Below are 26,841 nucleotides of genomic sequence, written 5' to 3' on the forward strand. Positions count from 1 at the left end.
AACTAGAAAGCTTATTTTATTGCTAACTTTTCGAGAAATAAATCCCAGTCTCATATTTGCGAACATTTATGCATTGATTTTTTGGCGTAAGTTCTTATCATAATCCCTTTTGCAATCTCAACACCATCTGGCTCGTATCTTGTAACTATCTTCGTTACTTAGCCTCAAAACCTTACATTTGTCTTACATATCCTCAAAGGTAGATAAAAAAAAAGTAATTGCAGAATTCTAGTTATACCAGCATGGTATAAAACTTTATTATAAGCTACCAGACGTATAGATCAGTGTTTAAAGTATTAATAATATATTATTATTAATTTAATGTAATAATATTATTAAAATAATAATAATACAGCTGATGCCATCTGTCGGCAGAAGAGAACACTATCAACTGGCTGGTCAACAGTGGCCATAAGATACAGCTTACGCCATCTGTTGACATCAAACTACACTTATAACAAATTACCCTACAAAATACAACTAACGCCATCTGTTGCTTTTCCAATGCACTATAAATAGCCAAACAGCAACCCATAAGGCGGGTTGTTGTGCTCGGGTAGGCGGTTCCAAGCTCCGCCCACAAGATGGGTATGGGGTGCATAATAAATGGCATATCATTGGTAGACACTCTTTGTTGACATTCACACAACAGCCAATCACAGGAAGGGATCAGCTATAGGGGCCATCCACTTAGTAAATCATCTTTATTCAGCACACCAGTCCTGCTTATGGAATTCTGCTTTAACTTTAATTTACCCAAAAAAGTGAAGTGTTAATTATTTAAAGTGTTAATAAGGTGATAATTAAATATTGCAGGATATAACAGATGTTATATAAAAATGGGCTGCATGGCTACCTAACTTGTGACGTCATTATTGGGGGTTGCCTTGACACAAATAATGATACGCTGCTCTGCCCTCTTATTCCAGTAAATTATTCAGTTAAATGGAGATTTCTGTCAGGTGCAAAACAGAAATTGTTGTTCTTTTTCACAACAACCTTGTTGTTGTGCACAAGGACCTATTTCTTAGTTTAAATTTTATTCATAAAAGAGTGTTGGTATTCCCCGTAACAGCCAATCACAGGAAGGTATTTCTGGAAGCTCGGCCTCCTTATGGACTCAGCACATCGATCTAGCTCATGGCTCTCTGTTTTATCTCTTGTATATACAAACTATGACTTTTTCGATTACTGTTATAATTAATAATAGTAGATATAAAAGTTTTTACACCAAAACTTGGCTTATTAGGCAAATCGGGCCTTGCATAGCAGGCCGAGTACGACGTTCTGGCTACTAGGTACAACATATATATATATATATATATATATATATATATATATATATATATATATATATATGTCGTACCTAGTAGCCAGAACTCACTTCTCAGCCTACTATGCAAGGCCCGATTTGCCTAATAAGCCAAGTTTTACTGAATTAATATATTTTCTCTAATTTTTTTCTTATGAAATGATAAAGCTACCCATTTCATTATGTATGAGGTCAATTTTATTTTATTGGAGTTAAAGTTAACGTAGATATATGACCGAACCTAACCAACCCTACCTAACCTAACCTAACCTATCTTTATAGGTTAGGTTAGGTTAGGTAGCCAAAAACGTTAGGTTAGGTTAGGTTAGGTAGGTTAGGTTGTCGAAAAAACATTAATTCATGAAAACTAGGCTTATTAGGCAAATCGGGCCTTGCATAGTAGGCTGAGAAGTGAGTTCTGGCTACTAGGTACGACATATATATATATATATATATATATATATATATATATATATATATATATATATATATATATATATATATATATATATATATATATATGTCGTACCTAGTAGCCAGAACGCACTTCTCAGCTTACTATGCAAGGACAAATTTGCCTAATAAGCCAAGTTCTCCTGAATTATTATATTTTCTCTAATTTTTTTCTTATGAAATGATAAAGCTACCCATTTCATTATGTATGAGGTCATTTTTTTTTATTGAGTTAAAATTAACGTAGATATATGACCAAACCTAACCAACCCTACCTAACCTAACCTAACCTATCTTTATAGGTTAGGTTAGGTTAGGTACCCGAAAAAGTTAGGTTAGGTTAGGTTAGGTAGGTTAGGTAGTCGAAAAACAATTAATTCATGAAAACTTGGCTTATTAGGCAAATCGGGCCTTGCATATTAGGCTGAGAAGTGCGTTCTGGCTATTAGGTACGACATATATATATATATATATATATATATATATATATGTCGTACCTAGTAGCCAGAACTCACTTCTCAGCCTACTATTCAAGGCTCGATTTGCCTAATAAGCCAAGTTTTCCTGAATTATTATATTTACTATAATTTTTTTCTTATGAAATGATAAAGCAACCCTTTTCTCTATGTATGAGGTCAATTTTTTTTTATTGGAGTTAAAATTAACGTAGATATATGACCGAACCTAACCAACCCTACCTAACCTAACCTAACCTATATTTATAGGTAAGGTTAGGTTAGGTAGCCAAAAAAAGCTAGGTTAGGTCAGGTTAGGTAGGTTAGGTAGACGAAAAAACATTAATTCATGAAAACTTGGCTTATTAGGCAAATCGGGCCTTGAATAGTAGGCTGAGAAGTGCGTTCTGGCTATTAGGTACGACATATATATATATATATATATATATATATATATATATATATATATATATATATATATATATATATATATATATATATATATATATATATATATATCGTACCTAGTAGCCAGAACGCACTTCTCAGCCTACTATGCAAGGCCCAATTTGCCTAATAAGCCAAGTTTTCATGAATTAATTGTTTTTAGGTTAGGTAGTCGAAAAACAATTAATTCAGAAAAACTTGGCTTATTAGGCAAATCGGGCCTTGCATAGTAGGCTGATAAGTGCGTTCTGGCTACTAGGTACGACATATATATATATATATATATATATATATATATATATATATATATATATATATATATATATATATATATATATATATATATATATATATATATCAGCTCTATCACGTTTATATCAGCTGTATCACGCTTATCAGCTGTATCATGTTTATATCAGTTGTATCACGTTTATATCAGCTCTATCACGTTTATGATTGCTGTATCACATGAACAAATCCACAAGGGCCGTGACGAGGATTCGAACCTACGTCCGAGAGCATCCCAGACGCTGCCTTAATCGACTGAGCTACGACATGGTAAAAGAGTTGAAACCAGAAGTTCTACTGAACTTACTTGGATCCTGCAGCCTCTCCGAGACACAAACCAGGCATGAGTTTCTTCGCCCTTACTTCATTACACACAGAAACCACAATAGCGTGATGCATCAAATGAACAAATCCACAAGGTAGAGATAGAACGGCCTATTGACATAGCTCGAGTGCAGTGGGGGAGTTGTGTAAAACCCTGGTATGTGTCTCGGAGAGGCTGCAGGATCCAGTAAGTTCAGTAGAACTTCTGGTTTCAACTCTTTTACCATGTCGTAGCTCAGTCGATTAAGGCAGCGTCTGGGATGCTCTCGGACATAGGTTCGATTCCTCGTCACGGCCCTTGTGGATTTGTTCATTTGATGCATCACGCTATTGTGGTTTCTGTGTGTATAGCTGTAGCAAGTTTATATCAGCTGTATCACGTTTATATCAGCTGTATCACGTTTATATTAGCTGTATCACGTTTATATTAGCTGTATCACGTTTATATCAGCTGTATCACGTTTATATCAGCTGTTTCACGTTTATATATCAGCTGTATCACGTTTATATAATTTGCATCACGTTTTATAGTAGCTGTGTCAGTTTATACCCGCTGCATCACGTTAGTATTACTCAGGCTCCTTTGAGTTTGGAGTGTATCATGTTGCGTAAGGGGGGAATCAAAACAAATTGCATTCTGGTCCCTTTAATTGCATGTGCACAGGTACCTATATCTGGCTTCAGAGACAAACATGTGGCTGCCAAGGTGTCAGCAATATAAATTCGAATTATAAATTAGATTATATATATAAATTATATTTGATAAACTATAAATTAGAATTATACACAGCTTGCGACAAAACTATAATGGTTATTAAGCTGGCCATATAGCAGTGTTTTCAATAATAATTAATTTTGTCGGAAACAGGCAGCCTTGAGGTTCAGAGGCATGCTTATCTTATCTTGAGATGATTTCGGGGCTTTAGTGTCCCCGCGGCCCGGTCCTCGACCAGGCCTCCACCTCCAGGAAGCAGCCCGTGACAGCTGACTAACACCCAGGTACCTATTTTACTGCTAGGTAACAGGAGCATTCAGGGTGAAAGAAACTTTGCCCATTTGTTTCTGCCTCGTGCGGGAATCGAACCCGCGCCACAGAATTACGAGTCCTGCGCACTATCCACCAGGCTACGAGGCGCCTGCATATGTGTATACGTTAGGTTTATATCCAGGTACCCTCCTCTTCCCCAGGTCAAAGTACTGGCCTTCCCTAGGATGTAATACCACAACAGTTGACTAAACTCCCTGGTACACATTTACTGCAAGGTGAACAGAGGCATGAGGTGAAAATAAACATGCCGAACTGTCTCTCTCTCTGTCCCGCCTGGAGATTAGACCTGAGATTTTCGACTGTTATCCGAGGACGCAGCCCACTGTGCTACTGGACCTCTTGCCTATTAGAGGGAGCCATGCATCTGCTATCAGTTCGTACACTGTGTACGAGTTCAGAGGGCCCTTATACGATTTATGGTTCTCGACTCACAACCGAGGAATCCCGGGGTTCGATTCCCAGGCGGTACAGAAATGGATGGATATATTTCCTTGCGCCTAATGCCGCTGTTTACCTAGTTGTAAACAGGTACCCGGGAGTTAGTCAACTGTTTTGGGGAATAGAATGCAGACCAGAACCGGTGAAGAGCAGGGGCGCCATAGGCACAATCATAGAACACTGTATAAACATCAGAGGGAGACTCCTGGTTCAACCTTGTCGCCGAGCGGACGTCTATGGACGCCTCCACCGCCTGGGAGCCGCCAGATCACGTTTTGTTTTGCGATTTGGATTTGATTCTGCCGTTTGACATTTTTCTTCAACGGTCCGGTTGTACGACGCCTGGCGCACATATCGTCTTGGGTCACGGGATTGTTGATAGTTTTTTTACGTGTTCTGGCTGGTTCTCCCGCCGGGATGACGGTGTCTGGCGCCGGCTTGGCCGAGAGGTGCCGGGAGAGGGTCTTGGTGGGCTCCTGGTGTGCCCTCAGCCGTGGTGGGCGGCTGGTGTCTGCTCTGCCGGAGGGCACTGGATGACTTTGGCGTTTTAGTTGGAGGCCGAGTTTTTGGTTTTGCTACCCAGTGTTCTCTGCGTGGGGCGGGACCGGTGCTTGTCGCCCAGAGGGACTCCTGGAGCTCCCCAATCATCTACCTGTCTGCGTTTCTTTGCCGCGAGGCATATTAGTTTCCAGTGATTGGCGTCACACGTTTCGCGATTAGGCTTGGCGTTTCACCTTTCCGGGCTTCGCGATTAACTCTTTACGGGTACGCCGTGGCGCATCCGATCCCACGATCATCGTCGCTCCTAAATCAACAACGTCAGAGGTCCACGGTTGTTTAACATTCTCTCAGCGAGTACAAGAAGTATTGCCGGAACAACCGTGAACATCGGTAAGAGAAAACTAGACAGTTTTCTTCAAGAAGTGCTGGACCAACCGGGCTGTAGTGGGTATATGGGCCTGCGGGCCGCTCCAAGCAACAGCCTGGTGGACCAATCTCTCACAAGTCAAGCCTGGCCTCGGGCCGGGCTTGAGGCGTAGAAGAACTCACATAACCCCATCAAACAGGTATCAAACAGGGGTTGCATCCTGGATAAGGTCAGTAGTCCGACCTCGGGGGAACCTGGATTCAAGCCTTAAGTATATATACGGGCTTCCTGTCTCTGACAAAACGAATTAGTGTTACATACCCCACGATAGTGCTTTAGTGCAATATGTATTTTATTTTAGGACTTTTGATAATCATTAATTCTATAATTCATGTTCACTACTGTATTATTGATTATAATTTTGTCGTTTGCTCATCATTAATACATTTATTTATATCCATTGTATAATACAGTGAACTAAATTGAACCAAAATAGTGCCATACATGAGTAAGTTAAAAATCGCAAGATACCACACATTCTTATAGTTAATTCCTATACGATACAAAGTCGAGAATCCTTTTGGCTTTACTATGGATTACAAATGATTACTGTGGAATGCAAACAACAACAGCTCATTGCATCCAAACTGAACTTTTTCCTTTTATAGGTACTTGTCTAGGCTACATCCTGTGCATGTAAACATGATATTGTAGGAACCACAGCTGTATTTTCAGGTGCTGAGGATATTGTAGGAACTTCAGCTGTATGTGCAGATGTTGGGGTTATTGTAGGAACTTCAGCTGTATGTGCAAGTGTTGGGGTTATTGTATGAATTACAGCTCTATATGCAGAAGTTGGGGCTATTGTGTGAACTACAGTTGTATGATCATGTGTTGGATCTATTACAGACACTACAACTGCATGTGCATGTGTTAGGGCTATTGTAAGAACTACAGCTTCATGTGCAAGTATTGGGAGCTATTGTAGGAACTACAGCTGTATGTGCAAGTGGGGACACATGCATTATGTTTCACTTCACAGTCAAGAACTACAGGTGTTGAATGTGGCGTTGACTCGTCTTTTCCTGCTGGAAATACAGATGTATCAATGTGCAGGTGTTGTTGCTAGAACTGTTGTCCGGCTCTACACCATCCCGTGGAAATTCGGCTGTATCAATATGTAAGTGATGTTGATACTGATACTGATGTTTCAGGGCTCTTGACTTCAGAGGCTCGGAACTGCAGCAAGATCACCAGATATGTGGCAACAAAGCTGGCAACCTGCAATATAATGCAAGATTAAATACACAAAGTAATGAAGATTTCCGTGCATTTTTGGATAACTTAATTGTCATCTGTTTTACAATACTACTTGTTGGTCTTGTGGACTTACGTCGACCAGTCTGGCCTTGGCCACAACGTAGAAGCCGGCCACGCTGAAGGCTGGGTAGCTGTCCACCAGGTCCAGGAAGAACGTCAGCTGGAACATAGCAAGAGGAGATATGTACATTGTAAATGTAAATAACACGGTGGTTTTTCCAGGAGGTCCAGGAAGACCGTCGACTGGAACATAGCAAGACGATCTACGTCCATTAAAATGAAAATAAAAGCTGTAGTTGTCCAGGAGGTCCGGGAGGCATAGCAAATGAAAGAGAATTAGAGAGATTACGTCATTATCAATTTGAATTGGCATAGCATAGGTATTTGTTCATTAGGTCTAGCAGAAAATCAGCTGGAACACGGTAAACTGCCAACGTCAGCTGGAACACGGTAAACTGCCAACGTCAGCTGGAACACATTAAACTGCCAACGTCAGCTGGAACACGGTAAACTGCCAACGTCAGCTGGAACACATTAAACTGCCAACGTCAGCTGGAACACGGTGAACTGCCAACGTCAGCTGGAACACAGTGAACTATCAACGTCAGCTGGAACACAGTGAACTATCAACGTCAGCTGGAACACGGTAAACTACCAACGTCAGCTGGAACACAGTGAACTGCCAACGTCAGCTAGAACACAGTGAACTGCCAACGTCAGCTGGAACACAGTGAACTGCCAACGTCAGCTGGAACACAGTAAACTACCAACGTCAGCTGGAACACGAATTCCTTGTTGGATTAGAAAAATTCTCGTTGTTGCTTCTATTAGTTTATATTTCTATATAACTGTGCGACCATAAGGATTTTCACCCATGAAAACAAAAATAAAGTTTTGCTTCAATGATAATTATAAGTTACAATATTTTCTATAATAGTTTACCATCGTCGGGGATAAGAAGGTCTGTAAGGCTTGAGAGAGAGAGAGAGAGAGAGAGAGAGAGAGAGAGAGAGAGAGAGAGAGAGAGAGAGAGAGAGAGAGAGAGAGAGAGGCATGCGTGGTAATTTTAGGCCAGCTGTATTCTGATAGTGGCATCTGTATTTACACCCCAAAATGAGCTTACTGTAGGTGCAGCCTGCACATGACTGTAAAGCTGCCGCCCAGTCGGGTGGGTGTGGAGCAAGACTAGTTTTTATTATTATTATTAGTATTTTCTACCACAGACGTGGCCTCACATTTACAATGCTAATTAGTATATATACATTTTCTTCTGTCCTCCATGGACAAGGTGAGAGATCTGTTAAACATATAGTTCAAGGGTTTATTGAACAATCAACCACAGAAGGTGATTGTAGTGCTTTTAAAATGCTAAGCTAACCTACATACGTAAATACATAGATACACAGATTTACGTATGCCGAACAAAAAGTGTTTGATGTGTCTTTTACATAGTGTCATTAATGTGCATTTACAAAGGTGAAATGTAATTCTGATCAGGTTCCACATATACTTTATACACATACATATACATACACACACATATATATACATACATATACATATGTACATACATATATACACACACACATACCTACACACACATTTCTCTCTTTTATTCTGATAGGGTGAGAGAGTAACTGTGTGAATCACCATAGATGTAAAGTGCCTTGTAGAGTGATTGTTGTGAGCCTCTTGTTAAATCACTTGTGATATAAAATGATTATTGTTGTGTATTTGTATTTGTGTAAATGATTGCATATATATATATATATATATATATATATATATATATATATATATATATATATATATATATATATATTTATATATATATATATATATATATATATATATATATATATATATATATATATATATATATATAATATATGTATGTATATGTAATATTAACATTTGAGTAACTAGCTTCACAAGATTGTCACTTGCTGAACTAAATGAACTATGTGGTTCAGTTCCTGAACCCATTATGTGCCTCTGTAACCCTTTCCACCACCGCCCACGGGATGGGTATAGGGTGCATAATAACGAAAGAAATTGAAATGGGGACACTTGTGTTCGCATGGTTACACCTGCACTCACATGATGCCACCTGTGTTAACAGTGGCATCTATGTTAATATGGTGACACCTGAGTTAACATTGACACCTGTGTTAACATTGACACCTGTGTTAACATTGACACCTGTGTTAACATTGACACCTGTGTTAACACTGACACCGTGTATGCATGGCGAGTCTAGTACCCAACGAGTGACCTTACACACGGGGGCTGAGAGCCCTGCTCACCTGCTTCTCCAGGGCGGCGTCTGATGCCTTCAGCCTCAGATTGGACACCGCGAAGCGAAGTTTCTCCAGCTGAAAATCAAAGACTGAGCCTCAACAGAAGGATCTGTCACGAATATACCTGGAGACCCAACATAACTCTAGGGGGGTAAACACGATTCTAAGTCACAATGATATCATTGTGACTTAGAAGACATTGTGATAAGTCACTTCTCAGAGACACAAGAGAAACTGTAAAAATATTATGTGCTCCGTCGACATGAGACTCTGTTGGATGTTACTGTTTTAGATTTAGCTACTCTGAACAAAAAGCTCCAAGTAGTACGGTCTATGGTGAGCCCGTAGTGGCCTTACCTGGCACAGGAGCGGGGCAAGTAGCACGGGCTATGGTGAGCCCGTAGTGGACTTACCTGACACAGGAGCGGGGCAAGTATCACGGGCTATGGTGAGCCCGTAGTGGCCTTACCTGGCACAGGAGCGGGGCAAGTAGCACGGGCTATGGTGAGCCCGTAGTGGACTTACCTGGCACAGGAGCGGGGCAAGTATCACGGGCTATGGTGAGCCCGTAGTGGCCTTACCTGGCACAGGAGCGGGGCTGTGTGTTCCATGACTCTGTTAGAGGTGTCGTAATAGCATATGAGAATGAAAATGAGATTAGTGAGAACGGTTCATTGGATAGTAAGATATTGTGGTGGCCTCACTTACCGTCCCCGCGGGTGATATAGGGGGTCTTGAGAGTACAGTTGGCTTCGTTCTCACACTTAGGGAACCACAGGGCTCGACAGAATTGGTTGGGCACGTTTCGTTTCACCTAATACCTCTGTTCACCTAGTAGTAAATAGATACCCCTGGAGTTAGGCCACTGTTGTGGGGTTGCATTCTGGAGAAGATTAAATTCGACCATATGCTACCAGAAATCTTAGCCAAATGTCCCCAGCTTGCTAACTGTAGGTAGTAACTAAGTGATTGTAACCTATCCACCGCTGCCCACTGGATGGGGGGTGGTGTGCAGGACAAACATATCAATTGTGACACTAGTTCTCCACATATGTCAGTTGCCTGTACTTGTGGTCGGTCTCGAGCCTACTGTTGATGTGATGATGTGCATTGAATTTTGTAACTAGCTGATCAAGATCGTAACTTGCTTAGTGAAATGAACTGTGGGGTTCAGTTCCTAAGCACCATATGTGCCTCTGTAACCCTTTCCACTACCGCCCACAGGATGGGTATGGGGTGCATAATAAATGAACTAAACTAACTAGTATATATATATATATATATATATATATATATATATATATATATATATATATATATATATATATATATACATATACATATATATATATATACATTATATATATATATATATATATATATATATATATATATATATATATATATATATATATATATATATATATATATATATATATATATATATATATATAAAAGGAAGGGGGTGGTAGGAGAAAATCACACAGAAACTGTATTGGAGGGGATCTAAACATTCCCTCTAATGCGTTATGCGTGGTTTCCTCCGAGGCTGTGGGTCCCCCTTCTTCCAGCTAGAGGTGGTACTCCCTTCCTATATATATATATATATATATATATATATATATATATATATATATATATATATATATATATATATATATATATATATATATATATATATATATATATGTATATATGCATACACAGGCGTCCTGTTCTGACAAAAACGAGCGACTATAGTCGTTCATTGTTTAATAACGATATAACTACAGTCGCACTCCGAGGGTTAACGAAACATTTGTCTGAGAAGCCGCGGGGACGTTAAGCCCCGAAAACACCACAAGGTAACCTCAAGGTAAGGTAGTGAAGGAAGGAGGTGATGGGAGTGTACACAAGAAGAAGAAGAAGAAGAAGAAGAAGAAGAAGAAGAAGAAGAAGAAGAAGAAGAAGAAGAAGAAGAAGAAGAAGAAGAAGAAGAAGAAGAAGAAGAAGAAGAAGAAGAAGAAGAAGAAGAAGAAGAAGAAGAAGAAGAAGAAGAAGAAGAAGAAGAAGAAGAAGAAGAAGAAGAAGAAGAAGAAGAAGAAGAAGAAGAAGAAGAAGAAGAAGAAGAAGAAGAAGAAGAAGAAGAAGAAGAAGAAGAAGAAGAAGAAGAAGAAGAAGAAGAAGAAGAAGAAGAAGAAGAAGAAGAAGAAGAAGAAGAAGAAGAAGAAGAAGAAGAAGAAGAAGAAGAAGAAGAAGAAGAAGAAGAAGAAGAAGAAGAAGAAGAAGAAGAAGAAGAAGAAGAAGAAGAAGAAGAAGAAGAAGAAGAAGAAGAAGAAGAAGAAGAAGAAGAAGAAGAAGAAGAAGAAGAAGAAGAAGAAGAAGAAGAAGAAGAAGAAGAAGAAGAAGAAGAAGAAGAAGAAGAAGAAGAAGAAGAAGAAGAAGAAGAAGAAGAAGAAGAAGAAGAAGAAGAAGAAGAAGAAGAAGAAGAAGAAGAAGAAGAAGAAGAAGAAGAAGAAGAAGAAGAAGAAGAAGAAGAAGAAGAAGAAGAAGAAGAAGAAGAAGAAGAAGAAGAAGAAGAAGAAGAAGAAGAAGAAGAAGAAGAAGAAGAAGAAGAAGAAGAAGAAGAAGAAGAAGAAGAAGAAGAAGAAGAAGAAGAAGAAGAAGAAGAAGAAGAAGAAGAAGAAGAAAGAAGAAGAAGAAGAAGAAGAAGAAGAAGAAGAAGAAGAAGAAGATAGAAGGAAGAAAACACCACCAAAAGACAATGTCTCCACCTAGAAGAAAGAAGCACTGCCAATGCCGCCTTTTCTGACCGGACTCAACGCCTAGCCAGTTGTGGGGTTGTTCCAGCAACAATTCAAGACACGCAGCTGGGTTTAGCCCTGGCTCTTTTTTCTACAACTTCAGTACTTCCTCTCACCGACTTCTCTTCAGCTGTCCCCACTTCAAGGCTCTCTCAACGGGTATCTTATCCTGTATCTTATTAATTTATTCATTCTCCAAGGCATTCTGAGCGCTTTACACTAGGTCAGACCCCCACTTCCAGCCTGGTTTCTTATACCGGGAATAAACGGGACGCCTCTTAAGTAAAATGCAATCCTCTGGTGCTAAGCTTTGGGTACGATGATTCACTGGATAATGGTGCGCTTCAGAGGGGACCAGACCCCCTTACCCGGTCAGAGATCTTGGACTTGATCTCCACCAAAACTACAGTTGTACCACTAGACGCACCACTAGACTCCATCGACGATGGAGGACCCCAACTGCTGTTCAGCAGTGTCGCAGTCTTACAGGGTCTTTTCAACACCACCACATTAACTGCTCTTGAGGAGGCGCATCTGGTCCTCACCCCCACCTCGTCAATACCTTGCAGCCCGGACGGCGTTCGTCCGTAGAGTGAGCTCCCTGATCTCCGAGAAAGCAGTCACCGACGTCGTCGCCAGCATCAACGACCAGAACTCTTCATTGACTGCTGTCACTGTCAAGTTCATCACTGTAACTGACAGCCACCTCGCCACCATAAAGGTTACTTTTACATCGCTTTAGGAAGCTACCTTTGTTGCTGACAACGGATTCCGGTGCTTTGGTATCTCCAGCACGCCTCCCCAGGTCACCAAGGAACACTACTATCGACTTCATCAATGTAACAAGTGCTACAGCTACGATCACTTCACGAAGAAGTGCACTTCCCAGGACCAACGGTGCAGCAAGTGCGCCGGGAACCACCACTTCAAGAACTGTGATAACGACTACCTTCACTGCTCTGAAGACCATACTGCTGTCTCTGCTGAGTGCCTTAAACGAATCAAAGAAATCAAGAAGATGTCTGACGCCAGGCAGGCCTCCGCCGCTCGCCGTGCACCATCGACTTTCAACGTTCAAGCCGCCATGTTCCCGGAGCTTTCGGGAGGGGGGGGGGGGGGGTGGAACTACCATGCAGCCTTCGAGTCAATGGGGGCCCCTAGCTCCCAGTCTGTGGACCAATCATCAACTCAGCTGCCGCCACCACTACCATTGAACCAGCCTCTGTCACCCCAGGTGCATGCTCCCTAAACGGTACATAGCACAGTTCATGCGCTCACCACCATAGCTGAGAAATTTGCTGGATCTGACTACAAGACCTTTGTGAGGATACTCACCGAACTCTACACTGCAAATGGTCTGTCAACTTTTATTGTTTCTGCGGTACAATATACTCACGACCACAGCCGATGCCATGCCAACCACTTCAATTCCTGACATCACTGTCACCTCAGCTACCCTTGCTGAAATACTGTCTACTGCTTCTCAGCAGCAAACAGCACCTGACACACTGCCTAAATCCTGTGTTCCAAACCCTGCTGCCCCTGAGGACACAACTCCTTCCACGCTCGATATAGAAGAAAACACCTCTTCTTCCTCTACACCAGAAGCAAATGATCACTCTCACTGTTTTAGCGACCTGTTGGGGACCATGACAGCTGAGTGGACAACGCTTCGGATTTGTAGTCCTGAGGTTACGGGTTCGATCTCCGGTGGAGGCGGAAACAAATGGGCAGACTTTCTTAAACCTTGATGCCCCTGCTACCTGGCAGTAAATAGGTACCTGGGAGTTAGACAGCTGCTACGGGCTGCTTCTTGGGGGTGTGTAACAAAAAAGGAGGTCTGGTCGAGGACCGGGCCGCGGGGACGCTAAGCCCCGAAATCATCTCAAGATATAGCGAAGAAGCAGACGAAAATCAAATGTTGGATGTGACCTGCCTTGATGAGAGCCTTTCCGAGCTGGATACAATAATGTATGTCGGTGAACTTGGCATCCCACAAAACAGACGTATAGTAAGTGACATGGCCAACATACGACATTTTATTAAACATGAGGCATGTATCGAGGCCGACAACATTCACCAGGCATTTGATGCTTCCCCTGCTCCATCCGCAACTCATCCCAGAGGGTTCTTGCCAAAAATATCTAGAGGAAGCTCTGAAGATAAGGACACGCAGTCAAGCTAGAGAAGTATTCTTAAAGAATCAAGAAAGAGACTCAAACAACTAATGAAGAAGAAGAGCTAAGCAGATGGAAGAAAGAGCGAAGAACGAAGACTCAGGAAAGACGAAAGAAGACACTACTAGAAGACAGACTGTCACCACCTAGAAGGAAGAAACACTGGTCTTTAGTACCACATTGGTCTTTAGCAATGACCAATGTGGTACGAATGTTAGATGATGGTAGAGTTGAAGATGAAGTTGACCAGTCTAACATTTCGCATACTTAACGCACTGTCTATATCTGGCTCACTTAGCGGGGCACCTGGGTCACGCTGAGCATTTGGTGAAACTTTTGAAACCACTGAAAACCACAGAATATTGAAACCATAAAGTTCGCCTAGCAAATGTACATCAGGACCATTTGTTGAACACCTGGCTTCTTTACGGTGTAGACGAACACCGGGTCCACTTGGTGGTGATGGACACCCAAGGCACACCTGGTACACTTGGTGGTAGTGGACACCCAACGGACACCTGGTACACTTGGTGGTAGTGGACACCGAACGCACACCTGGTACACTTGGCGGTGATGGACACCCAAGGCACACCTGGTACACTTGGTGGTAGTGGACACCCAACGGACACCTGGTATACTTGGTGGTAGTGGACACCCAACGGACACCTGGTACACTTGGTGGTAGTGGACACCCAACGGACACCTGGTATACTTGGTGGTAGTGGACACCCAACGGACACCCGGTGCACTGTGTGGTGGTGGTGTGGTGCTCACCTGGCTTCCTTAACAAAGTAGTTGTTACCTGATCGCTAAATTAGTGAAGACCGTTCGCTAGTGAGCTTAACAGGTAAGATCTATGTTGCCATCTTGAAATATGTGACACAGTGGCGAGAGAGAGATAGAGGTACAGCCGACAGCCCTGGAGTGTGAGATGGGAATGGAGTACGAGAGCTCTACCTGGGAGTCTAACGTGTGTGTCTAACCTGGGCCGTGACGAGATCCGGCGTCGAGGAGAGAACTACAATTTGAAACGCATCATAAACTCCAAATACGATGTTGCTCCATGTAATTTGTTTGTCATGAGTGGTGGCACTGTAGAGTTGCATAATGAAGTAGCCGATGCTGCGCGCGGTAAGGGTCAGGATGGGTGTGGAGAAGTAGGTATTGAGGAGCCGCTGGCACTGTTGGAGCTGCACCAAGCGCCAACAGGCAGCCCGCACTTCCTCTACGGTGGTGTCCTCACTGCCTCTGTCTTCCTCACTTTCTGGAGCACCATTACTACTGTGACTGGTACTGGGGAGCGCTTGAAGTACTTCACACCGTGGTGACACACTCACAGTCTCCACAGTACGCTGCAGGTCGTCCAGTAACTCAGCCATGAGGCGAACCGTCAGATAGAACCCATTGATGTGTGAAAATAAAATGCTATGTATAATGGAATGATAAGTTAGAGAATTTATAACATGGGATAAACAAAAAGAAAAATCTTGACATTTAAATGATTCCATTGTGTTGTATATTATATGAGAATTGAGAGCGACCGTGAACATGAGGGAGATCACGAGGAAGGGTTTGTCTTGTCTTAGTGACCATCGCCTCGTGACGTGGACAGGTGTAACATGGTTGAGGTGGGAGACCAGGGAGGCCAGGACGCGGCTCTTCGTCACCAGGTGGCCACACAAAACTGCTCCTGTCGATATACTCACTGTATTCCTTATAGTATTCATGGTTCTAAAAGTTTCAGGAATCCCGTTTAATAAATGTTCTTGCTTAGGAAAAATGATACACATGGTATTGACAGCTAATATCAGCAGGTAGAATATGGCCACAGAGTATGACCAGAGTGTGAGAGCCGTGGTAGGACGCAGCCCTGGGAATATGGTGACACACTCTGAACGGTGACCACCGTCACCCTCACTGTCACCAGACGTGACCCTGCGCCAGCCCCCACCATGTGACCTGATGGTTTTGTTGTCTCTTGGTTGGTTGGCAGTGTGGCGTCCAGGAGAAACTGTAGGATGGTGTGGAGAGCTGTGTAAGGACTGAGGATGGTGCGAATGTTCAAGTGGCTGAGGGTGGTCCCAAAGTTGGTGAGAGGTCTTGTGGGGACCTAAGTCACCAGGAGTGGTATTGTGGTGGTCCCAGCAGTAGGGAAAGCCCCCCAGGAACTTCACCACCGACGTCCACATCCGCAGTAAACGCACCAATGCAGGAACACCGGAGGCCATACTTTTTGCGCGAATCAATGTGGTACGAATTCTAGTTGATGGTAGAGTTGAAGGTGGAGCTGATCTTTCTTAAATTTCAGACACCCTGACGCACTGTGCATATCGGGCTCATTTGGGACACAAGGCTCTCTTGTTGGACACCTGAGTCACCCTCTACACGTGTCAATACCAGCACTTTTGATAGTAACCAAAGTTTGCTTGGTGAATGTACCTCTGGATCATTTGCTGAACACCTGGCTTTCTTGATGGTGTGGATGAACACCGGGTCCACTTTGTGGTGGTGGACACCTGGTAGACTGGGTGGTTGAGGACACGGGTCCACTAGGTGGTGGTGGACACCTGGTTGACTGGGTGGTTGAGGACACGGGTCCACTAGGTGGTGGTGGACACCTGGTTGACTGGTTGGTTGAGGACACGGGTCCACTGGGTGACGGTGGACACCTGGTAGACTGGGTGGTTGAGGACACGGGTCCACTGGGTGGTGGTGGACACCTGGTTGACTGGGTGGTTGAGGACACGGGTCCACGGGGTGGTGGTGGACACCTGGCTTCCTATACAAAGCTTGTTGTTACCTGATCGCTTAGATCAAACTGACTGCCTGTGAGCTTGTCTAGGAAGATCAATGCTACTATCGTGAAATGTGTGACGTAATGACGTGAGAGATTGTGTGTGTGTGTGTGTGTGTGTGTGTGTGTGTGTGTGTGTGTGTGTGTGTGTGTGTGTGTGTGTGTGTGTGTGTGTGTGTGTGTGTGTGTGTGTAAGAGAGAGAGAGAGAGAGAGAGAGAGAGAGAGAGAGAGAGAGAGAGAGAGAGAGAGAGAGAGAGAGAGAGAGAGAGAGAGAGAGAGAGAGAGAGAGAGAGAGAGAGAGCGAGCGAGCGAGAGAGAGAGAGAGCGAGCGAGCGAGCGAGAGAGAGAGAGAGAGAGAGAGAGAGAGAGAGAGAGAGAGAGAGAGAGAGAGAGAGAGAGAGAGAGAGAGAGAGAGAGAGAGAGAGAGAGAGAGAGAGAGAGAGAGAGAGAGAGAGAGAGAGAGAGAGAGAGAGAGAGAGAGAGAGAGAGAGAGAGAGAGAGAGAGAGAGAGAGATGAGAGAGAGAGAGAGAGAGAGAGAGAGAGAGAGAGAGAGAGGAGAGAGAGAGAGAGAGAGAGAGAGAGAGAGAGAGAGAGAGAGAGAGAGAGAGAGAGAGATGAGAGAGAGAGAGAGAGAGAGAGAGAGAGAGAGAGAGAGAGAGAGAGAGAGAAAGAGAGAGAAAGGGGGGTGGGGAGGTGGGGTGCCAGACTGGCTTGAATGTGAGATGGGAATGAGGTGTAAGAGGGGTCAGGAATATGACAAGGAACTGAAGAAGTATAATACAGGGCTGGAGTATGAGAGATCACAACTTGGGAGTCTAGTCACAAGAATGACATCACCAACGTGTGTTTCTTACCTGGGCCGTGACGAGGTCCGGCGTCGAGGAGAGGACTACAATTTGAAACACATCATATAGTCCAAAGACGATGTTGTCCCACTTAATCTGTTTTTCTGCCGTGATGGCAATGTACAGTTTAGTAATGAAGTAGCCGATGCTGCGCGAGGTAAGGGTCAGGATGGGTGTGGAGAAGTAGGTATTGAGGAGCCGCTGGCACTGATGGAGCTGCACCAAGCGCCAACACGCAGTCCGCACTTCCTCTACGGTGTTGTCCTCACTACCTATGTTTTCCTCACTTTCTGGGGCCCCATTACTTCTGTGACTGGTACTGGGGAGGTCTTGGAGTCCTTCACTCCGCGGAGACACACACACAGTCTCCAAGGTACGCTGCAGGTCGTCCAGCAAAGCAGCCATGAGGCGAATCGTCAGACAGAACCCATTTACGTGGGAAAATATAATACCTTGTATGACGGAATTATAAATAGTTGAAGTCATAACAAAGTATAATCTGACAGAACCAGCCTCTGTCACCCCAGGTGCATGCTCCCAAAACGGTACATAGCACAGTTCATGCGCTCTTCACCATAGCTGAGAAATTTGCTGGATCTGACTACAAGACCTTTGTGAGGATACTCATCGAACTCTACACTGCAAATGGTCTGTCAACTTTTATTGTTTCTGCGGTACAATATACTCACGACCACAGCCGATGCCATGCCAACCACTTCAATTCCTGACATCACTGTCACCTCACCTACCCTTGCTGAAATACTGTCTACTGCTTCTCAACAGCAAACAGCACCTGATACACTGCCTAAATCCTCTGTTCCAAACCCTGCTGCCCCTGAGGACACAACTCCTTCTACGCTCGATATAGAAGAAAACACCTCATCTTCCTCTACACCAGAAGCAAATGATCACTCTCACTGTTGTAGCGACCTGTTGGGGACCATGACAGCTGAGTCGACAACGCTTCGGATTCGTAGTCTTAAGGTTCCGGGTTCGATCCCCGGTGGAGGCGGAAACAAATGGGCAGACTTTCTTAAACCCTGATGCCCCTGCTACCTAGCAGTAAATAGGTACCTGGGAGTTAGACAGCTGCTACGGGCTGCTTCTTAGGGGTGTGTAACAAAAAAGGTCTGGTCGAGGACCGGGCCGCGGGGACGTTAAGCCCCGAAATCATCTCAAGATATTGCGAAGAAGCAGACGAAAATCAAATGTTGGATGTGACCTGCCTTGATGAGAGCCTTTCCGAGCTGGATACAATAATGTATGTCGGTGAACTTGGCATACCACAAAACAGACGTATAGTAAGTGCCATGGCCAACATACGACATTTTATTAAACATGAGGCATGTATCGAGGCCGACAACATTCACCAGGTATATGATGCTTCCCTGCTCCATCCGCAACTCATCCCGGAGGGTTCTTGCCAAAAATATCTAGAGGAAGCTCTGAAGATAAGGACACGCAGTCAAGCTAAAGAAGTATGCTTAAAGAATCAAGAAAGCGACTCAAACAACTAATGAAGAAGAAGAGCTAAGAAGATGGAAGAAAGAGCGAAGAACGAAGACTCAGGAAAGATGAAAGAAGACACCACTAGAAGACAGACTGTCACCACCTAGAAGGAAGAAGCACTGGTCTTTGGTACCACATTGGTCTTTAGCAAAGACCAATGCAGTACGAATGCAAGATGATGGTAGAGTTGAAGATGGAGTTGACCAGTCTAACATTTCGCACACTTAACGCACTGTCTATATCTGGCTCACTTAGCGGGGCACCTGGGTCACGCTGAACACTTGGTGAATATCAGAAACTTTTGAAACCACTGTAAACCACAGAATATTGAAAGCATAATGTTCGCCTAGCAAATGTACATCATTTGTTGAACACCTGGCTTCCTTGACGGTCTAGACGAACACCGGGTCCACTTGGCGGTGATGGACACCCAACGGACACCCGGTACACTTGGCGGTGATGGACACCCAACGGACACCTGGTACACTTGGTGGTAGTGGACACCCAACGCACACCTGGTACACTTGGTGGTAGTGGACACCCAACGGACACCTGGTACACTTGGTGGTAGTGGACACCCAACGCACACCTGGTACACTTGGTGGTAGTGGACACCCAACGGACACCTGGTACACTTGGTGGTAGTGGACACCCAACGCACACCTGGTACACTTGGTGGTAGTGGACACCCAACGCACACCTGGTACACTTGGCGGTGATGGACACCCAAGGCACACCTGGTACACTTGGTGGTAGTGGACACCCAACGGACACCTGGTATACTTGGTGGTAGTGGACACCCAACGGACACCTGGTACACTTGGTGGTAGTGGACACCCAACGGACACCTGGTATACTTGGTGGTAGTGGACACCCAACGGACACCCGGTGCACTGTGTGGTGGTGGTGTGGTGCTCACCTGGCTTCCTTAACAAAGTAGTTGTTACCTGATCGCTAAATTAGTGAAGACCGTTCGCTAGTGAGCTTAACAGGTAAGATCTATGTTGCCATCTTGAAATATGTGACACAGTGGCGAGAGAGAGATAGAGGTACAGCCGACAGCCCTGGAGTGTGAGATGGGAATGAGGTGTGACACGAAGCTATGGTGCGAGACTGAACTAGAGTGTGAGAAGGGGATGGAGTATGAGAGCTCTACCTGGGAGTCTAACGTGTGTTTCTAACCTGGGCCGTGACGAGATCCGGCGTCGAGGAGAAGACTATAATTTGAAACACATCATAAAATCCAAATACAATGTTGTTCCATGCAATCTGTTTGTCATTGGTGGTGGCCATGTAAAGTTTCACAATGAAGTAGCCCATGCTGCGCGCGGTAAGGGTCAGGATGGGTGTGGAGAAGTGGGTATTGAGGAGCCGCTGGCACTGTTGGAGCTGCACCAAGCGCCAACACGAAGCCCGCACTTCCTCTACGGTGTCATCCTCACTTTCAGGGGCCCCATTATTACTGTGACTGGTACTGGGAAGCGCTTGGAGTCCTTCACACCGTGGAGACACACACACAGTCTCCACAGTACGCTGCAGGTCGTCCAGTAACTCAGCCATGAGGCGAACCGTCAGATAGAACCCATTGATGTGAGAAAATATAATGCTATGTATAATGGAATGATAAGTTAGAGCATTTATAACATGGGATAAACAAGAAGAAAAATCTTGACATTTAATTATTTCCATTGTGTAGTATATTATGTGAGAAATGAGAGCGACTGTGAACATGAGGGAGATCACGAGGAAGGGTTTGTCTTGTCTTAGTGACCATCGCCTCGTGACGTGGACAGGTGTAACATGGTTGAGGTGGGAGACCAGGGAGGCCAGGACGCGGCTCTTCGTCACTAGGTGGCCACACAAGATTGTTGCTGTCGATATACTCACTATATCCATTACAGTAATCATAGCTGTAAAAGTTTCAGGAATCCCGTTTAAGAAATGTTCTTGCTTAGGAAAAAAGATAAACATGGTATTGACAGCTAATATGAACAGGTAGAATATGGCCACAGAGTATGACCAGAGTGTGAGAGCCGTGGTAGGACGCAGCCCTGGGAATATGGTGACACACTCTGAACGGTGACCACCGTCACCCTCACTGTCACCAGACGTGACCCTGCGCCAGCCCCCACCATGTGACCTGATGGTTTTGTTGTCTCTTGGTTGGTTGGCAGTGTGGCGACCAGGAGAAACTGTAGGATGGTGTGGAGAGCTGTGTAAGGACTGAGGATGGTGCGAATGTTCAAGTGGCTGAGGGTGGTTCCAATGTTGGTGAGAGGTCTTGTGGGGACCTAAGTCACCAGGAGTGGTATTGTGGTGGTCCCAGCAGTAGGGAAAGCCCCCCAGAAACTTCACCACCGACGTCCACATCCGCAGTAAACGCACCAATGCAGGAACACCGGAGGCCATACTTTTTGGCGCGAATCAATGTGGTACGAATTCTAGTTGATGGTAGAGTTGAAGTTAGAGCTGATCTTTCTTAAATTTCAGACACCCTGACGCACTGTGCATATCGGGCTCATTTGGGACACAAGGCTCTCTTGTTGGACACCTGAATCACCCTCTACACTTGTCAATACCAGCACTTTTGATAGCCACCAAAGTTTGCTTGGTGAATGTACCTCTGGATCATTTGCTGAATACCTGGCTTCCTTGATGGTGTGGATGAACACCGGGTCCACTTTGTGGTGGTGGACACCTGGTAAACTGGGTGGTTGAGGACACGGGTCCACTAGGTGGTGGTGGACACCTGGTTGACTGGGTGGTTGAGGACACGGGTCCACTGGGTGGTGGTGGACACCTGGTAGACTGGGTGGTTGAGGACACGGGTCCACTGGGTGATGGTGTACACCTGGTTGACTGGGTGGTTGAGGACACGGGTCCACGGGGTGGTGGTGGACACCTGGCTTCCTTTACAAAGCTTGTTGTTACCTGATCGCTTAGATCAAACTGACTGCCGGTGAGCTTGTCTAGGAAGATCAATGCTGCTGTCGTGAAATGTGTGACGTAATGACGTGTGTGAGAGAGAGAGAGAGAGAGAGAGAGAGAGAGAGAGAGAGAGAGAGAGAGAGAGAGAGAGAGAGAGAGAGAGAGAGAGAGAGAGAGAGAGAGAGAGAGAGAGAGAGAGAGAGAGAGAGCGAGCGAGAGCGAGAGCGAGAGCGAGAGCGAGAGCGAGAGAGAGTGAGAGTGAGAGTGAGAGTGAGAGTGAGAGTGAGAGTGAGAGCGAGAGCGAGAGAGAGAGAGAGAGAGAGAGAGAGAGAGAGAGAGAGAGAGAGAGAGAGAAAGAGAAAGGGGGGGGTGGGGGGAGGTGGGGTGCCAGACTGGCTTGAATGTGAGATGGGAATGAGGTGTAAGAGGGATCAGGAATATGACAAGGAACTGAAGAAGTGTAATACAGGGCTGGAGTATGAGAGATCACAACTTGGGAGTCTAGTCACAAGAATGACATCACCAACGTGTGTTTCTTACCTGGGCCGTGACGAGGTCCGGCGTCGAGGAGAGGACTACAATTTGAAACACATCATATAGTCCAAAGACGATGTTGTCCCACTTAATCTGTTTTTCTGCCGTGATGGCAATGTACAGTTTAGTAATGAAGTAGCCGATGCTGCGCGAGGTAAGGGTCAGGATGGGTGTGGAGAAGTAGGTATTGAGGCGCCGCTGGCACTGATGGAGCTGCACCAAGCGCCAACACGCAGTCCGCACTTCCTCTACGGTGTCATCCTCACTACTTTTGTTTTCCTCACTTTCTGGGGCCCCATTACTACTGTGACTGGTACTGGGGAGGTCTTGGAGTCCTTCACACCGTGGAGACACACACACAGTCTCCAAGGAACGCTGCAGGTCGTCCAGTAAGGCAGCCATGAGGCGAACCGTCAGATAGAACCCATTTACGTGGGAAAATATAATACCTTGTATGACGGAATTATAAATAGTTGAAGTCATAACAAAGTATAATCCGACAGAAAAATCAGAAAAATTTATTATTTCTTGTATTTGGTATGTTAGAAGAGAAATGACAGCGAAAGTGAAAATGAGAGAGATCACGAGGAAGGGTTTGTCGTGGTTAAAGGACCATCTCCTCGTGACGTGGACAGGTGTTACTTGGTTGAGGTGGGAGACCAAAGAGGCCAATTCGTTTCTCTTCGTCACCAGATGGCCAAACAAGATTGACGCTGTCAAAATGCTCACTCCATTTGCTATAGTTTCCATGGCATGAATGGTTTTAGCAAAAGGGTTTAATAATTTGCCATCTTTAGGTAAAATTAGACATATGGTACTGACAGCTAATATAAGCAGGTAGAATATGGCCACAGAGTATGACCAGAGTGTGAGAGCCGTGGTGGGACGCAGCCCTGGGAATATGGTGACACACTCTGAACGGTGACCACCCTCGCCCTCACTGTCACCAGACGTGACCCTGCGCCAGTCCCCACCATGTGACCTGATGATTTTGTTGTCTCTTGGATGGTTGGCAGTGTGGCGACCAGGATCAACTGTAGTATGGTGTGGAGAGCTGTGTAAGGACTGGAGATGGTGCGAATGTTCAAGTGGCTGAGGGTGATCCCAATGATGGTGAGAGGTCTTGTGGGGACCTGAGTCACCATCTATGGTATTATGGTGGTCCCAGCAGTAGGGGAAGCCCCCCAGGAACTTCACCACCGACGTCCACATCCGCAGTAAACGCACCAATGCAGGAACCCGCGAGGACATATTTGGTAATAAATAACAAATGTGGCACAAATTCCAGGCAGTGGTACAGTTGATGATAGAGTTGACCTGTCGCAAATTTCAGGCACCTGACTCCCTTTGCATATCTGGCTAACTTGACAGACTCCTGTCTCTCTTGCCGGACACCGTGGTCACTCGGAGGATACCTGAGTAGATTGGTAAGTGTCTGGGTACCTTGGGGAAGCTCTTGTTTTCGTGGGCTCTACTTTTTCTTCAGGGAACATCTTGGTTTCCAGAAACCTTCAATATCCACCTAGTTATTCCAGTGAATATACATCAGGATCATATGTTGAACACCTGGCTTCCTTGGCAGTATAGGTGAACACATGGCTGATTTAATACTAGTTGTTATATACACCTGGTACGCTGGGTGATGGTGGGCACCTGGCCACCTTTAACAAAGAGTGTAGTTACCTGGTCGCTTAGTGATGAAAGACTGCCCGTGAGCTTGCCTTGGAAGATCAATGTTACTGTTGCGAAATGTGTGACGCAATGACGTCAGAGACAATGACGGGGCTGGGGAGAGAGACGGGGCTGGGGTGAGAGACGGGGTAATGATGAGAGACGGAGCTGGGTGGGAGACGGGGCTGGGGAGAGAGACGGGGCTGGGGTGAGAGACGGGGTAATGATGAGAGACGGAGCTGGGTGAGAGACGGGGCTGGGTGAGAGACGGGGCTGGGGGGAGAGAGACGGGGCTGGGGTGAGAGAAGGGGCTGGGGTGAGAGACGGGGCTGGGGAGAGAGACGGGGCTTGGATGTGAGAAGGGGCTGGGGTGAGAGAAGGGGCTGGGGTGAGAGACTGGGCTGGGTGGGAGACGGGTCTGAGGAGAGAGACGGGGCTGGGGAGAGAGACGGGGCTGGGGTGGGAGACGGGGCTGGGATGAGGGATGGGATGGGAGTGAGAGACGGGGCTGGGGTGAGTGACTGGGGAGGGGTGAGATATAAGGATTGGATGAGAAGAGGGCTGGGATGAGAGACGGGGCCGGAGAGAGAAACGGGGCTGGGGTGAGACGGGGCTAGGGAGAGTGACGGGTAAGAAATATAATACGGAGCTGAAGTAAGACAGGGCAGAAGTCTGACGAAGGGCTTGAACGTGAGAGAACTCAATTTGGAAGTCTTAATCACAAGAATCACCAACGTATGTTTCTTACCTGGGCCGTGACGAGGTCCGGCGTCGAGGAGAGAACTACAGTTTGAAACACATCATAAAGTCCAAATACGATGTCGTCCCATTTAATCTGTTTGTCATTGGTGGTGGCAATGTAAAGTTTCACAATGAAGTAGCCGATACAGCGCGCGGTAAGGTTCAGGATGGGTGTTGAGAAGTAGGTATTGAGGAGCCGCTGGCACTGATGGAGCTGCACCAAGCGCCAACACGCAACCCGCACTTCCTCTACGGTGTTGTCCTCACTACCTCTGCCTTCCTTACTTTCTGGAGCCCAGTTACTACTGTGGCTGGTAACGCGGGGCTCTTGGAGTCCTTCACACCGTGGAGACACACACACAGTCTCCACAGTACGCTGCAGGTCGTCCAGCGAACGTTCAACGAGGCGAACCGTCAGATAGAACCCATTGATGTGAGAAAATATAATACCATGCATAATGGAATGATAAATAGTTGAAGAAATAATATGGAAAAATGCAGTGGAAAAATCAGGATCATTTAATATGCCTGTTGTCTGGCGTATTATGAAAGAAATGACAGCGATGGTGAACATGAGGGAGATCACGAGGAAGGGTTTGTCTTGTCTTAGTGACCATCGCCTCGTGACGTAGACAGGTGTAACATGGTTGAGGTGGGAGATCAGGGAGGCCAGGACGCGGCTCTTCGTCACCAGGTGGCCACACAAGATTGTTGTTGTCAAAATGTTCACCACATTTTCTATAGTTTGCATGGCATGAATGGTTTTAGCAAAATGGATGAATTTGCCATCTTTAGGTAAAATGAGACATATGGTATTGACAGCTAATATGAACAGGTAGAATATAGCCACAGAGTATGACCAGAGTGTGAGAGCCGTGGTGGGACGCAGCCCTGGGAATATGATGACACACTCTGAACGGTGACCACACTCGCCCTCACTGTCACCAGACGTGACCCTGCGCCAGCCCCCACCATGTGACATGATGATTTTGTCGTCTCTTGGATGGTTGGCCGTGTGGTGACCAGGATCAACAGTAGGATGGTGTGGAGAGCTGTGTAAGGATTGTGGATGGTGCGAATGTTCAAGTTGCTGAGGGTGGTCCGAATGATGGTGAGAGGTCTTGTGGGGACCTGAGTCACCAGGTATGGTTTTGTGGTACTCCCAGCAGTAGGGGAAGCCCCCCAGGAACTTCACCACCGACGTCCACATCCGCAGTAAACGCACCAATGCAGGAACCCGCGAGGACATATTTGGTAATAAATAAAAAATGTGGTACAAATTCCAGGCAGTGGTACAGTTGATGATAGAGTTGACCTGTCGCAAATTTCAGACACCTGACTCCCTTTGCATATCTGACTAACTTGAGAGACACCTGTCTCTCTTGCCGGTCACCGTGGTCACTCGGAGGATACCCGAGTAGATTGGTGAGTGTCTGGATAACTTGGGAAAGCTCTTGTTTACGTGGGCTCTACTTTTTCTTCAGGGAACATCTTGGTCTCCAGAAACCTTCAATATCCACCTAGTTATTCCAGTGAATATACATCAGGATCGTATGGTGAACACCTGGCTTCCTTGGCAGTATAGATTAACACATTGATTTAAT

At 45.2% G+C, this 26,841-nt stretch overlaps 1 long non-coding RNA gene across 1 annotated transcript; it reads right to left on the reverse strand.

Moving 5' to 3' along the window:
- Nucleotides 1-5,873: 5,873 nt before the first annotated feature.
- On the reverse strand, nt 5,874-9,365 carry LOC138350926 (uncharacterized). The gene is made up of 3 exons (XR_011222297.1): nt 9,260-9,365; nt 7,027-7,113; nt 5,874-6,914 (listed from the first exon to the last, which is right to left on the reverse strand). It is a non-coding gene; the product is annotated as an uncharacterized lncRNA (long non-coding RNA).
- Between the last annotated feature and the right edge of the window lie 17,476 nt (nt 9,366-26,841).

This window comes from Procambarus clarkii, chromosome 48 (genome assembly GCF_040958095.1).
Source record: "Procambarus clarkii isolate CNS0578487 chromosome 48, FALCON_Pclarkii_2.0, whole genome shotgun sequence".
Lineage (NCBI taxonomy): Eukaryota > Metazoa > Arthropoda > Malacostraca > Decapoda > Cambaridae > Procambarus > Procambarus clarkii.